Genomic DNA, 16,015 nt, shown 5'->3' with positions numbered 1-16,015 from the left:
GGCTGATAGGAGCTACTTACCTCTGGGGATTCTTCTTTTTTAACACCATTTATTCATCTAGGGACCTTCATTGTTCTCCGGCCTCTGATCCTATAAAGTGCAATCTAGGACTGACTTACTGGGATGCTCCTTGTGGTTCTTCTAGCCCAGACACACTGGGCCACAGCAGATTTCCAATAAGGCAAGTCTGGAGCACTGTGGGTGCTCTGCCATTTCCCTGCTTATAAATTTAACTCAATAAAACTTAGTCTGTAACTGTATCATGGTATTAGTGTCTCTGCCATCTTTGAATGATAGTTGTATCACGATTTGTCTTGTTTAATATGTGTATTGTTTTCCTAGTTAATTGGGGTGATGCGTCATGACCTCAAAGCCTGGCACTATCCTTAGGCTGTCACAGGTAGTCAGTACACTTTCGTGTTTGGATAATCCCCATAAAACCGTTAGGGTTACATTTAATTGTAAGTATCAGAAAAACCCCAAATGATTATGGTTTAACTAAGATAATATATTTCGCTCTAAACCTCAAAAAAGATGCAGTCTGAGGTTGGTGTGATGGCCCACAGTGCAAGGGATCTTGGCTCTCTCTCACTCCTCTGACTTCGGATCATAGCTTTAGGTCCTGAGATCATCTCATGGTCCAAGGAACTGTTGAAACCCCAGGCACTGTTTTTCCACCGCAGAAAAAAGGGGTGAATACCTCACGTGAAGAGAACTTGCTGGTAGTTGAACACCAGGCACATCTGCCAGATTTCCATTGGCTAATGGACCAGGCAGAGCTGCAAGGAAGACTAGAAAATAGGGTCCTTGTCCTGGGTGGTGACGAGCCCTGCTAAAGGGCACAATTTGAGGATTAAAGAAGAATGGGAGCGTAGACACTGGGGATGACCAGCCTGTTCTGCCCTATCTGCCATGGCTTTTTAGTTCCTGACCTAGATCCTTCCCACCAACCTATCTTTTTGCTTTTTGTTCACAAAAAGAAATCAGTTTGATTTCTGTGATTAAATGTAACTAAAGAAGTTTAAGCAGTTAAGCAACACATCTATGGAACCATGGAAAATTTACCTTAAGTTTATTGATTTTCAGAATTGGCAACATAATACCTAGCTCACTTGCCTATGTTTGCTACACAGAGTTGTAAAAAGTGAAAAAAATAATACCTAATGCCATATATTAGGAACCAGGAGATACCTATTTTTATCCTCACAACAATCCTATGGAGCAGATTTTATCACTTATATATAAAGATAAAGAAACTGAAGAGGTTAAAAGTGTGCTTCAGCCATACTGTTGCTGAGGAGCATAAGTGGGATTGGAGTCCAAGGCTTTCTAATGCCTACATCCACATGTAACTCCTTTGCAATGCTTAATAAAAGTTAACTGTTGAAATGCACTGTAAATCATGTAGACATAGTTCTGCATCCTATACATTTTAATTATCTGATAGGTGCTTATTTTTCTTGATGTTGATTTTAACTATTCTTTGCAGAACACAGCAACATATGGAAATCTGACATGGTAATATACACCTTTTAGGAATGAAGACATAATAAATCATCTCAAAATTTCTCAGTTTTGTTGCATTTATCATTAGAACATTCTTTATTCAAAGTTTGTGTCTTATAGATCACACAGTGAATTAGAGGCCTTCTTTCCTCTTTCTTGATTTTCCAGCTATACTCCAGCATTGTTAGAATGAGCCAGCACAGATCATTCAAGTTCTCAGAACTATGCTTGCAAGGACAAGAGCACATGAGGCATAACTATTAATTGCCATAGTTGTTTACTCAGCACTTCCTCAGATGCAAACCGTCTTCAAAACTTTCCCCTATATCGCCCTTTGCTTGGTGTGGTCATATTAAAACCAAAAATGAAAGTAGTGTTCCAGAGGGGGAGGGAAAAGCTTGAGTTTCAAAATAAAGAGGTACAGAATGCTCCTGTCTCTATTAATATCTCTTTCATGGCAATGGAAAATAAAATGCAGAAGGCAACTGCTGGGGCAACTGCCCAACTCAGTCTCCCTCCTTTCAGAACTGCTTGTCACACGTCAACCCCATACGAGAGATCCCGTAACAGGGTTTGCCACATATGATCCCACAACCCTGGCCATAGGCAACTGGACGTGTTGGGGTGGTTCTCCTGGCTAAAGCTGGAGCAATCAGATTACTTCTGCTTCAGGAGTTTGAAATTAGGGCTGAGAGGCCATCAGTCATTTTCGGTTTAGAAATGACTATTCTTCTTTCCACTATGCAAAGAGATGGAGAGAGCTGAACTGTAGAGAGTCAAAAGTGAAGCGCATGTGTTAAGAGGACCAAAGATATAAGACGGAGAGGTTGAGTGCTCTGCGTTCCCTAAGGCTGTTCACCTCCTGGTTCCCTCATTTCTTTCCTTTTTGCTTGCATTGGCTTGATTTGATTTCTGTTATTAAATGTAACCCAAAGAACCTTAACTAATTCAAGCAGGAAACAGAATATTAAGAAAGGCAAAGTGGGAGAAGAACTTCTAAAATAGTTTGCTACTGCACAGAAATGAGGCAGAAAACCCAAGACTCCCAGAGATCTAGGGCAGCCTTGTTGGTCACACCCCTCCCACCTGTCCCCATTCAGAGTGGAGAAGTTTTCTCACTTGTCAAGCTACTCATGACAATATCTAACTGCCAAAAATCTCTTCCAGAAAGGTGTTCCAGGATCTTTGCCCTGAAAAATATTTGAAACTGAACTGTACAAGCTTATAAACAGACTCCTATTATTCACCGTGTAATGGAAACAACAGGACTCCCTGTGCCTATCTTTGGGCAGGGAAATCTCCTAGAAGCTATGAAGCCTGAAACCAAAGATTCTTTGGAATATAATGTATGAAGATGATCTTTTTCTTGGCACTCTTCCACAAGCCTTCAATCACTCTGTGAACTAAATTTCTTTCCATATGTTTTTCATTCATTTACATTTAAGATAAAAATTATTTGCCCAGAGAGCCATTTGATGCGTGGTGATTCAGTGATTCTTTTCATTGTGATCTCAGCTCGGTGATGATGCATATCGTCCACAAGATGTTCCAAGAAAGTGGAATCATTGCTGATGCCGACTAAAGTCATCACTTGGTAATAATAGACTTGTATAGTTTCTTTTGCTCCCCAGCAAAGAAGTCTGAAATAGGATCAATATCTGTTTCATTGCTCTCTTTCGAATTCATTTATTTTGAGTTCATTTACTGACAACCTAACAATCTCACTAGGACAAAGACCCATTGTTTAATTTTTGGAAATTATATGTATACTTTATACCGATTACTGCTGCTGAGAACATATGAAGACAAAATTCAAATCTCTCAATCTAATTTTGGCACTTCTTGCCTTAGTTTACATTCTAGGGAAAAGTTGTTACTAGATTTATTTTTCATTATTAGAAACAATGAAAAACTTTTTTTTAATATGGTCATATTTATGCTACACTGAGCTATTTGACATGCAATTATTTCAGTTTTCTTCTGATATTGCCAGTATTTATCATATTAACATTCAAAATGTAAGCATAAAGAAAACTTTAAAAAGCAGCCAGTGATGTAAAATACTTGAACTATTCACCCTAATATCTGCCTGGCCATATCCTCTCTTTGATGACATGCAATTTCTCTCTTGCCTTCTCTGAAGTTTCATCTGTCTACCTGATGCCAAAATACCAAATCATTGTGATAAGACAATCCAAAATCAATGAAAAACATCCTTTACCAAGTTCTATAGTGACATTATAGCCCTACATTTTTTTCTTGATTGGGATTCTACATAGGGAAGTTTGCCTAGATGTAAAGATAAAATAGAGATGGTCTTGGAGAAACTATTTTCATCATTTAATAAAAAAATATATATTCCTGAGCCTTCACTGAAACTGTCCCACTTGGGTTTTTAGAATGACAAAAAGCGTATTTTGCCTCATTTGCCTGTGAAAATATGCCTTTTTGAGTGCATAGAAAACCTATATTATTTGAAGTGCAACTTGATAAGTGTTTCATTTTTTATGAACCCCAGGAAAAGAAATTTATTCCATTTTTACAAATAGTAAAAAAAAATTTTTATTCTTAGAACCATCTCTTCACTAGAAATTGGGATCGTATACTGAATATTTCCTATGTAGACAGGAATTATTCATAAAAGTTAGCAGAATACAATTTTTCTTACGGCAATTATTAGCGCTAACATTGAGGTTTTAATAAGTGCTGAGTATTTGGCAAATATTATCTCATTTAATCTTTTGTAACTCTATATGCCAAATTATTAGCCCCATTTTACAAATAAGAAAATGAAATTGTAAAGAGTTTAAATAACTTGCCTGTAGTCACATAGCTAGTAGGAGAAAGAGCTAAGACTCAAGCCCAAGTTTCATCAAAGTCCAAAAGCTCAAGGTCTGAGAGTCTATTATAAGTTTTGAAAACCACTATTAAGGAGAAGAGATTCCAGGATGTAGGTCTGGCCCTGCTGTTTTCCTTATAAAATGGGCTTGAGAAAGGCATGTACTTCTGCACATATAGTTTTTGTCTTTCTATAACACAGGGATAATAATAACTTCTGTGCCTCAGAGTGTCAAAGGAGATAGTTTCTGCAAAAGTACCTTGATTCTGCCAAGTGCTCTTCGTAGATACGATAGAACTATTAAGTTCATCTGCATCTACAATCTCAGAGCTTTGCATATGTGTTTGCTGTTTAAGGTCACAGATGAGAACCAGTGTGTGCTGGGCAGCAGGGCTGTGCATTCTTTTTGAGTGAAGAGTGATTGGTACTGATTGCTCCAGCTTTTCAAGTCATCTGTAGAAATAGAAAATATTGTGTTTCATCTGAGGAAACAAGATACTGTTTCACAGTATTCACATTCTCATCAATTTCTCTTGAAGAACATATAATTACACAATGGATGGCTCCAAATCCTGAGAATAAAGAGTAAGAGATGGAATGGCAGAAATCTGTTAAGTTGTGAGGCGTGTGGTGGAAGATGCATATTTGCAGCCACTTCCTTCCCAGAAGTGATGGCTTCGTTTTCTGAAAGAGAAATGGTAATGATAGTTTATGAGACTGTTCTCTGAAACATCTTGAAGAATATTTTTGCTCAGAATAAAGAGTGGTTTGAGAACTGATCATAGATCCTAATTTTTCTGTCAACTTTAATGTTTAGAAAATTTCATTGGGGGGCGCCTGGGTGGCTCAGTCGTGAAGCGTCTGCCTTCGGCTCAGGTCATGATTCCAGGGTCCTGGGATCGAGTCCCGCATTGGGCTCCCTGCTCCTTGGGAGCCTGCTTCTCCCTCTCCCACTCCCCCTGCTTGTGTTCCCCTCTCTCGCTGTGTCTTTCTCTGTCAAATAAATAAAATCTTTAAAAAAAAAAAAATTTCATTGGATGAGCTAATTTTAGTATTGGCCTTCTCTGTCATGTATACGTATATTTGTATGTTTATGTTTGTGTATGTATATGTATGGGTATGGATAGGGGTATGTATACCAATGGAAAAAAGGGCAGCATTAGTACTTGGAAAACCGCCTCTTAATGAGCACTTATGTCCTGGCAAAGGCCTTCTTTTCCCTCATCTTATTTAATTCTCCCAACGATGTTGTAGGTGTTATTATCAGATGAAAACAGAGGCTTGGCGAGGTCAGTGACCTCCACTCCTTACCTCTGCTAATAACCATATTTGAGAACCTATTGTGTGCCTGACATTTTGCATACATTATCTCCAAGCCTCACGACAACACTGCAATGTAACGAACATTGTTCTTATTTTGCCATTGCAGACACTAATTCAGAAGACTTGAAAAAACACCACAAGTCATATATCTGGTAAGCCACACAGCTAAGAATCGATGCCATGCTGGACCCACTTCAAAGCCCAAATCCACAGATCATGGTACAGATTATGAGTAGTCAATAGGTTCATTAGCTGTTAGCAGAATTCAGTTCCTCAAAGCATCACCTCACCTTCTCTGTTGTGTGGTGCACTCCACAATATTGCAGTTCACCTCTCAAAGACCAGCTCCAGAGCATCTCTCTTTAGGGCGCTAAAACAGTCCTTAAAAACATAACATAGTAAGTAGAATGACACACCATCACCTTTGACGTATAACGTAACCTCATTAAGAGAGTAACATCTCATCACTGGTCACTCAAGAGTATGCCTACCACAGCCGGTACACCAAATAGTTTTACTTAGGTTAGAAATATCATATAACCCAAGCTCTATAATTCTGTTTTGTATCATTAAATTTACAAATAGTTGAGGGATCAAAAAAAAGGTCACATTTCTCTTTATAAAATTGTGTAGTCAACATAATCTATACTGTTTTTGTTATCACTACTTTCCCACATATCTAGTTCTTGATAACCATTTTGGACATAAAAGTAAGTGCTCACAAGCATCACAAGCAGTATTTCATTCTTTCAGTGATTCTTTCAGCATTTACACTTCAGTTGACTGGTATAATTTACTGTATAAAATTCAAAAGGAGATTTTCTTTCAAGTTATATCTGAAATGTTTGCTTATATTTGAAAGTGAATATTTGGATATTAACAATAAACTTAAATGGTATACCTTGTCACTATTAACATAGTTACAGTGATTACTTACAATAGGAAGCTATTACTTATGATAGGAAGCTATGGAATCACATAAGCATAGATAATGCAGAATTCCTGGCATGCCAGATATAATGTTGAAGTAGGCATTAGGCTATTCAGCTTCCAAAATGCTGAGTTTCACATTGGACCCAATACCAAAGCAAAAGCCATCAGTGTTGTTTCTGTTGATTTTCACTCATGGTGGCTTTAGAATTGCTATTGTAGCTGTAGTTCTGACCCATTTTTCATTCTTATTTTCATTTACTTATGCATTCTATTATTTTCTCTTGATTAATTTCACCAAAGTTTTGCCCATTGGTTTTGTTAAAGAATTCCCTTTGGATATTTTTGTTAAATTTTTCTATGCCTCAGATTCTTTTCTTATAAACTGGAGATGATAATAGTTCTCCTTAAATTTGTTTTCTATTTCAATTAATTGTTATTCTAATTATTTTTTTCTACAATATTTGGGTTTATCCTGCTCTTCCTTAAGTTTGATCCTTTATTTTTTAATTTCCAATCTTTCTTCTTTTTGAATATGAGTATTTGAAACTGTATTTTCCTCTAGCTACTTCTCATTATCTTTCAGACCTAAGTGTTTAAATTTTTAGTAATATTTATTCTCTGACCTAAGAGTTATTTATAAGTCTGAGCTCCTATTTATCAGATGCCTTGTTTTAACTGACCTTTTTATTGCTTTCCAATTTAATTGCACTTTGGTGAGAGAAAATGATCTTTTTCTTTTTCTGAAATTCATTGAGACTTCCTTTATGGACTGGAATATGGTCAATTTTGCAAGTTTTTGAACATTTCAAGAAGATTAGACATTCTTTAATTGTTTTTATTTGGTAACCCATGGAAATCTTAAGAAATTAACATAATTAAAAGTTTATTTCTCACTCAGGTTAAAGACCAGAAAAGATATTGGTAGTCACTTCAGGCTGTGATACAGGGTTTACACTGCTTCCAGCTTTAGTTTCACCATATGTGAAATGTGATTCTTAAAATGACCTTGTAGATTATCTCCATTCTGAGTAGCCACCAGAAAAAATAATCATGGAGAACAACTTGGTCACATGGCCACAAACGACTACAAAAGGAGCTGAAAAGTATAGTCTAGCTCAGAGCCAGGAAGAAGAGACAATAGATTTTGTTGATTAACTACAACACTACCTCAGTTCTGATATTTTTTAACTCTACAAATTAGACTTTTATTATTTTTTTAAATACAAAACTACAAATACTTGTTTAGATTTTCCTACATGTCTGCTAACATCTTTGTTCATCACATTCTTCATTTGGGCTTTTTTATAAAAAGATAGGCAGGTGATAAGGAAAGGACCAACTAACCCTGAAATCTGCCGTGGGTTAACCATCAAAAATTTATTTCTCATTCACACTAAATGTCAAATGAAGGTGACAGGAACTGTGTCTCCTTAAAATCAGTCAGGGACCCAAGCTGATGAGGACCTCATCATATTGTGCTACTGCTCTGCGATTACATCACCACCAGTCCTGCATGTCCCCTCCCCCGGCCCCATGGCTCATTAGTCAGAACCTGTGGTACAGACTCCAGGTCACTGCCATCACCTCATAGCAGAAATAGGGTGGTGAACACACAGCATTGTTTCTGTCACACTTCCCTCTGGTTTCATTTTCTTCTTTAGAAATTTCCTCCTATGGGGTGCATGGGTGGCTTAGTTGGTTAAGCAGCTGACTCCTGATTTCAGCGCAGGTCATTATCTCAGGGTTTTGAGATCAAGCCCTTCGTCGGGCTCTGCACTCAGTGTGGAGTCTACTTGAGATTCTCTCCCTCTCCCTCTGCCCCTCCCTCCATTCATGCTCATGAGTGCATGCTCTCTCTCTCTCTAAAATAAATAAATAAAATCTTTAAAAAAAAAGAAATTTCCTCCTACGAACTTCTGTTGGTTCCAAGCACTCCTATTTTTTTGTTTCTCTGAATATGTTTTTATTTATCTCCATTATTTAAATATAGATAGTTTTGTTGGAATCACAATTGTAGGTTAATTATAACTTTCTCTTAACATTTTGAAAGTATTATTCCATTATCATCTGGCCTTCACTGGGCTTCTAGAAGTTAGAAAACATTTTGCTCTTTTTTTCTGTAACTTTAAAGTTTATAAATTTTTAGCACAATATCTATGTGTGCCTTGTTAATGATGACTGGAACTTCAAGCTTTTTTCTTCAGTTCAGTGAACTGGTATTCTGTTATTCCTTTGTTCATTATTTCTCATCTGTTCCCTTTTGTCCCCTAGTAATTATATTATTCATACATTAGATATCCCAGATCTCTCTTCCACATCTTATATTATTTTGATCATATTTTCTGTTTCTTTGTAAATTTGTTCTGCATTGATGGTTATTTCTTCAATTTGATATTCCAAGGTAACTATTATCCAAAATAACTATTTCCTACTACGTTGCTTTCTTTAGAACTATTGTATCCCTGGGGCACCTGGGTGGCTCAGTTGGTTAAGCCTCCAACTCTTGATTTTGGCTCAGGTCATGATATCAGCATGGAGCCTGCTGAAGATTCTCTCTCTCTGTCTCTCTCTCTCTTTCTCTCTCCCCTGCCCCCCCCATTTGTGTGCTCCTGCACACTCTCTCTCTAAAAAAAAAAAAAGAACTGTTTTACCTTTTTCTTTTCACCATACTTCTCTGAGTACTGAAGCTATTGAAGAGATCTTCTTCATCTTCTCACTACAAAATCTGCAAGTAACTCTGATGCATCTGTTTTCTTTGCTTTTGCCTCTATTGGAATGGTCAATTATTCCATCTGTGCTATAAATCCTAATACTTCCCATATTGTTATTCTTTTTGTATCATCATTCGTTTCTCTCTGATATTTACTTATGTCAGCATACAACCATGCTATGGTAGCAGGGAATAAAACATGGTGCTTCTGGAATCAGACCATAGAGATTTAAAGTTTCACTCTGCCCAATTTCTAACCCTGGAACCCTGGATAATTTAATCATGCTTGCTATAAATTTCTTTTCTCTTCTAATAAGGGAGGAAACACTAGTATTTGCTCTTGGTATTGTTAAGATGATATAATTTATTAATTCGAAGTGATTGGCACTAGTGATGCATAGCACTAAATAAATAGAAATTAATATTTTTCATCTTAAAAAGTATCACATGACCTACAGAAAGCCCTGATTTCTACCCAGTTGTCTGTTCCCTTTCACATAGATAATGGATTAAAGAAGGTTGTTGCATCCTAGACTCATGTCTGCTTATTCAATATCTCTGTTTGTATGACTCTTTTGCAGCTCACTCTTACCACAGTCAGAACTCAATTTTTGACATTGCCCCCTCCCCATTAAATGTTTTATTTTTCCAGTCTTTTTGATCTCCTTAAATATCACCACCATACACCCAATTTCTTAAACCAGACTCTTAAAAATTATCTTCATCCTTGTATTTCCCTTACCAACCACATCAGCAGGTATAGTTGGTTTTATCTCCTAAATGTATCTTGAATCTAACCTTCTACTACTGTCTCCACAGCAACAACCTTCTTTAATCCAAGATCATTGTGCACACACTGCATTTTGCAATAGCTTCCTAATTACCCTGTCCATTTCAATTCTTGCCCCGATAGCCCCTCTGTCTATTCACCAGATAACTGCCAGAATCACCTTTTAATAAAGTATTATCATTTTATGATCCAACCTAAGAGTCCTAATTTTTTTTGTAGCCTAAAAGTTGAACTCATATAAAACTTACAGATCCCTGCTTGATCCTCTCCTACTGCCTACCTCTCCTACTTTATCTTGATCATTCTTACATTCACCATCTTCTAACCACCCGAGCTTACTGATAGTTCATAGGACACTTGAGCTCCTTCCTGTCTCAGGGATCTTAGGCATAGCTTCCTACGACTGGAATAATATCCATTTGCCAAATCCCTCCAATTCTTTGGGACTGTGTTAGCACCACATGGAAAGGATTTTCCTACAAACCTACATGAACTAAATGAGACCTCCTCCTTTATTCTCTATCTTAACACCCTTATTGTCTTCACAGTATTTCATACAACCTCTCATTTTCTTACATTGTGGTCTCTTGTTTTCTTCCTGTCTCCCCACTTGAATGTAAGTTCCTTAAGGGTAGGGCCATCTGTCTTATAACCTGTTAAATACACTGTGCCTAGTACACAATAAATTCTAAGTGATTTATTTGTTAAACAAATGAATAAATAAATGAAGACTAAGTTGTTTCTAAACTATATTATTTTGGTAATTCATCTTTCAAATTTTAAAGTAAAAAATATGTCTTATTTCATTCCAGAAATACATTTTTGTGTTTGATTATCTCTCATCAAAAGACTTCATTATGGTTATATTCAATTTTTCTCATTCTCTCTCTCTTTCTCTCCTTCCTTCCTCCCTTCCTTCCTTCTTTTGTTATTTCCCTCTTTCTTTTATTTTGTTTTTGTTTTTGTTTTATTCCAATAGATCTACTTGCACAGAACCTGGTTCTTTGGCTTGGTTTCCCTCTTATAATTTATTGTATCAACTTAAATTGATTGTGATGGTTCCTTGTTTGGTCATGTTTGAATTGGCCAATGTTCGATGTCTCTCAAGCAATGGTGGACTGGAAGTCAGTGAAGATAAAGAAGTAAATTGCTTTTCAGTGAATCAAATGAGCTGTCAATCAAATGAATTGTAAATCAGGGAACTCTATTTTAAGTCATGTGTGGCGAAACCTCCGTGTTTTTCAGGTGCAAGTGCAGACAGGCTGTTCTTATCCCAGCACTGCATAAGGTACTAGTGCTGCCTCTACTAAAAGAAACAATAATATTAACGTTTCCTGAAACTCAGCATCATACACTGGCCAGAATAGTCCCCTCCCTGTGCTGAGAGGATACTCCTAGGTTTGCATTTTTTGTCACCCTCACTGGCCTCCTTCTAGACTTGAAAAGTACAGCATATTTCCAAGTTTCATCATTCTTAATATTTTCTACCACCTTCTGTTTAAACAGTTACACACCATTCGGGTACCTACTAAATTAAGTCTGGATATGCAGATGTATCAGGACTTCCTCCATGATCAGCTATGATAATCTCAATGGGAAATTAGAGAGACAAAGGGTCAAGAACAGGTTTTCAAGCCCCTATATCCCATCTATGTTTTATTTTGAAAACCTGGATTGAATCAAAAAGAGTAAATGGCCCTATATGTCCCTAAACATGAAACTTGACTCAGGTATGAAATGAAATCTAGGTTTGGGATGAGGGCAAGCGTAGTTGAGAAGGGGTAGCATGAAGAATTAGCTAGAAAATTTAATGACTTTCCAGGTGTTTTTGATAGTGAAAAAAATACTTCAATTTCTGTTAATTAATTGATATCCAACATTTAAAATTTTTAAATCTGTTGCAATATACCTTATAATGTATTATAATGTATAATGTATATAATATATATATATGATATAAATATGTCAAGATCAAATACTTTGGTATTAACTAGATTCTAGTGGCTGGTGGATTGCCTTAGATATTCACCTTAAGCAGATAGTATCAGTAAAAATATGTTGGAGAAGTTATAGAGAACTTAGTCTATGAGTTAATCATTATGGATTCTATTCTTCATTATAAAATGTAGCAGTCAGAAACAAAATTAAACTAGTGTTCAAAAATAGTATTGATTTTATAAAATAAATAAAATATATAATAAAATAATTACTGGGAGGAGCAACAAAAATATGGATTTTCAGAAAGTCAAAAATCAAACTAGAAAATCCAAGGGTAAGAAAGAACCAAAAACAATAAAACTTTGAAGAAAAAGGTATGTTATAGAAAGTAAATTATAAGCAATAGAAATATTAGTAGTGTTGCTGCTTCTGTATAAAATGTCTACCTGTGCAGTTATTCTTATTTAATAAAACTAATCAAAGGAGTATGTTCAGGTAGTATAACTTGATATGAGTTCCCACACTTTGAGAGGTCATTGTTTTAAGACAATTGGTCTCTCATTTTTCTCTTATTGTTAAACTAACCCAGAAATAATAATTTAAGAGAATAATAAACTAGGAGGTCTGTCTGGACAGAAGCTTTTACTTTTTCTGAGTCTTGATTACTACTGGGACAAGTTTCTTTCTTCTTTTTTTATTTTATTTATTTATTTGACAGAGAGAGATAGTGAGAGCAAGAAAACAAGCAGGGGCGGTGGGAGAGGGAGAAGCAGGCTTCCTGCCCAACAGGGAGCCCGATGTGGGGCTCGATCCCAGGACCCTGGGATCACGACCCAAGCCGAAGGCAGACGCTTAACGACTGAGCCACCCAGGCCCCCCAACAAGTTTCTTTTTTAAATATACTTCTTAAAAATTAAAAAAAAGGCCATCTATGGGAGTATTGGTAAGTTTATCCTTTTAGTGCCCTGATAACTGGCTTTATTGACACTTGAATTTTGTAACACAGCCCACCAATAAATCTTGATGAAGGGGTATAGACTACATGGGTGGCAAAGGACGACACATTTACCCTTAGTTTGTTTCTAGAGAGGATGATTTTTGTTGGCTGAATTTCTGCTGAGTAGAGTAATTTCTGGACTAAAATGCAAAGCTTTAGAAGTATTCCTAGCATTTGGAAAGGACTCAGAGCTGGTACATTATCTTAAATGTTATTTCGATGGCATAATGGTATTTAGGTTGATGTGAAAATGCCTCCCCCTGCATCCTTTGTGGGAAGGCGGTGTGGGAATGTACATTTGGAATCATCCCATGACCTTTCGCATGTTTATAGCTGCTTTAGGACAATAAGCATCTGAAGTTTATGGACTATTGTAATTAATCCAATAAGATATAAAACCCACTGCCTAGAAATGAACATGATCAACTATGTCTGAGACATGGAGGCTAAGCTAGAGAATTCCAGAACAGAAGAATTAACAAACTAAGTATGCCAGGTGTTGGCATATATGGGGTTGGAAACATTCAACTTTTGCTAGGGCAAAAGGAACAAATACATTGTTTCTTATGGTGTTACTAGGGAAAAGATGGCTGGATTTAAAAAGAAATCTAAATGACAATAATAATAACTAAGGTATGCTGAGTACTTATTAACATGCCCAGCCAGCACCGTCTGGTCAGTACTCTGCAAGCAATAGGTCATTTAATGGTCTCAGAAAACTAATGAGGCAGAAACTATATTATCCCTGTTTTAAAGATGAGAAAACTGAAGTTCAGAGAGATTTAATGACTTACTCAAGATGACAAAGATATCTACATAATGTAGCTGAAATTTTAACCCATGAGTCTCTGACTCCAACATGCTTACTCTCTACCGTCTCAGTAACATGCATTTATTAATCTGTATAAGATCCAAACATCTGCCTGTTCTTCTAAATTGAATTGTCTTCGGATGCCTACAAAGGGCAGCACTTTTGAATCTAGAACAAAAAGCTGCCTTTTCATTTTGGCTTAACTATGGGCTGTAAAATTTTAATTACCTTTTGTTTAGAAAGTGCTATAGAACCTGAACTTGTAATCAGTGCTGGAAGTAGGCGCACCAAGGGGTTGTTGATTTCCCTAGTGAATTTGAGTATCATTTATGGAAATGTAATTACAGTGGAATCCTGTTATAACGATCAATTTGGGCAACCCCCACTTGATCATTACATCCAAATGATCACCACACGCAGACCGTAAAACAGCGAGCCTCTCAAACCAGACAGGCTCAACAGTAAAATATCCATCTTGCAAAAACAGTATTATTACCACTAAGTACTTCAGAACCAGCACAGGTCAGTCGAATTATAGGCTGTAATTAGCCCTTCTAAAGGCTGTAACATTCTTTAGCTAAATCATAACAGCTTATATGAAACGTTTGAAATTCGACTAAGTCAACAACTATTTATTATGTACCTGCTGTGTACTCCAACAAGGGTCAGGCACTGAGGAGAATGTAAAATAAATAGGAATTTCTTTTTAAAGCTCGCTATCCATTTCGGGAAACAAGTTGCATAAACTCCGTGAACAATCTTTCTTAAAATGAATGGGTAGTCACAAACCGCCATATAATACTATTGGTTAGTTTCAGAGGTGAAAACTTTGGCTCCAGTAGAAAATAGTTTGGAGAATAATCTTTTGTCACAAAAATGACTGTAAAAGGAAACGGGATAGGCAATGGAAATAAACAGTTCCTTCCCGCAGAGCCAGCACCTTAAATCAGAGAGCAAAGGGGGATCATCGCACATTCCAATTTCAATGAAGTGTTACCTAAGTCAGAGATAGCAATGAGATTTTATCTCTCATATCAGTTATCAATGACCCGCTAATAGCCCACTGCACTGTTGGGCTGAGAAGGATCTTAAGGCCAAATTGAGAGTCATGGGAAGGTGTAATATTAAGGGTGAGTAACTCCTGGCATGGGGATTGCAGGTGGAAGCCACAGGTGAAATACTGAGTGTTGTCCTTTCTTGGACTTCTTTAATTTCAAGATCTCTGAATTGACATGCCTATTATCTAATGACTCCTAGAATCATAGCACAGAAAACACTTCACTGTGCATTGCACATAGTAGACTGTTCTCTTTCTTGCCTTTTTTATTTTTTCTTCCTTTTTACTTTCCTGTTCACTCACACTCTGCTGTAAACATAAGCAGAACCCAAGTTGCTACTTTGTCCACATCAGTAATCCCCAGCTGACCACTCTTATTTCTGTACTCAACCCAGATACTGTAATCAACTACTTAAACATTCCTCTAACACCTTATGTTCTAAATCCTTGGTATTCAACATTTTTCTCAAAGCCTGTTCCTCAAGCCTGTACACATACAGAGCCAAGCAGAACACCTCACCACTCTACTTAGGCGGATACTTTCTCTCTCTTCTGACTCCTAGGAAGCTACAATTTATGCGAGCAGTGGTATCTGTCTACTTAAACTGCTATCTGTCCCTGTAACTACATGTTTCTAAACACCTGTCTATTCCTTAGGGTAGAAAGCAGTTGCCTTGTACTTGGATTGCTTCCAATACCCTCCTTATTTCCCTTTCCTCTCCAGAGAATCCACTACAGAATATTCCCTGATGATTCTCCAATGTATTATATTCCTGAACTTTAGTCCCAATTCACATATGTTGTATTTTAGCATACAAGGTATATTCTGTGAAGCTTCCCATAACCTCTCAATCTTTTGTGTAACCATTATATCTTGAAATGTGCTAATATGTGTCAGTACAGAATATTATGATGATATCTTTTCAGGTCTCTTTCTCACATAACTCCAGGCTATGTCTTTTCATTTTGGCGTCCTTATCACCTGGCAAATTTCCAGACAGCTAGTAATTTTCACAAGGTACTTTTCTCAAGCTCTCTGGGCATTTTAAAGAAGGGAGCTATAACCAAACAGACTTCTTGCTCATCATTGTTTTTGTTTTTTACCACATAA

This window comes from Leptonychotes weddellii, chromosome 4, assembly GCF_054177405.1.
Source record: "Leptonychotes weddellii isolate Sample4059 chromosome 4, ASM5417740v2, whole genome shotgun sequence".
Classification (NCBI taxonomy): Eukaryota; Metazoa; Chordata; class Mammalia; order Carnivora; family Phocidae; genus Leptonychotes; species Leptonychotes weddellii.
This window is presented reverse-complemented; position numbering follows the sequence as displayed.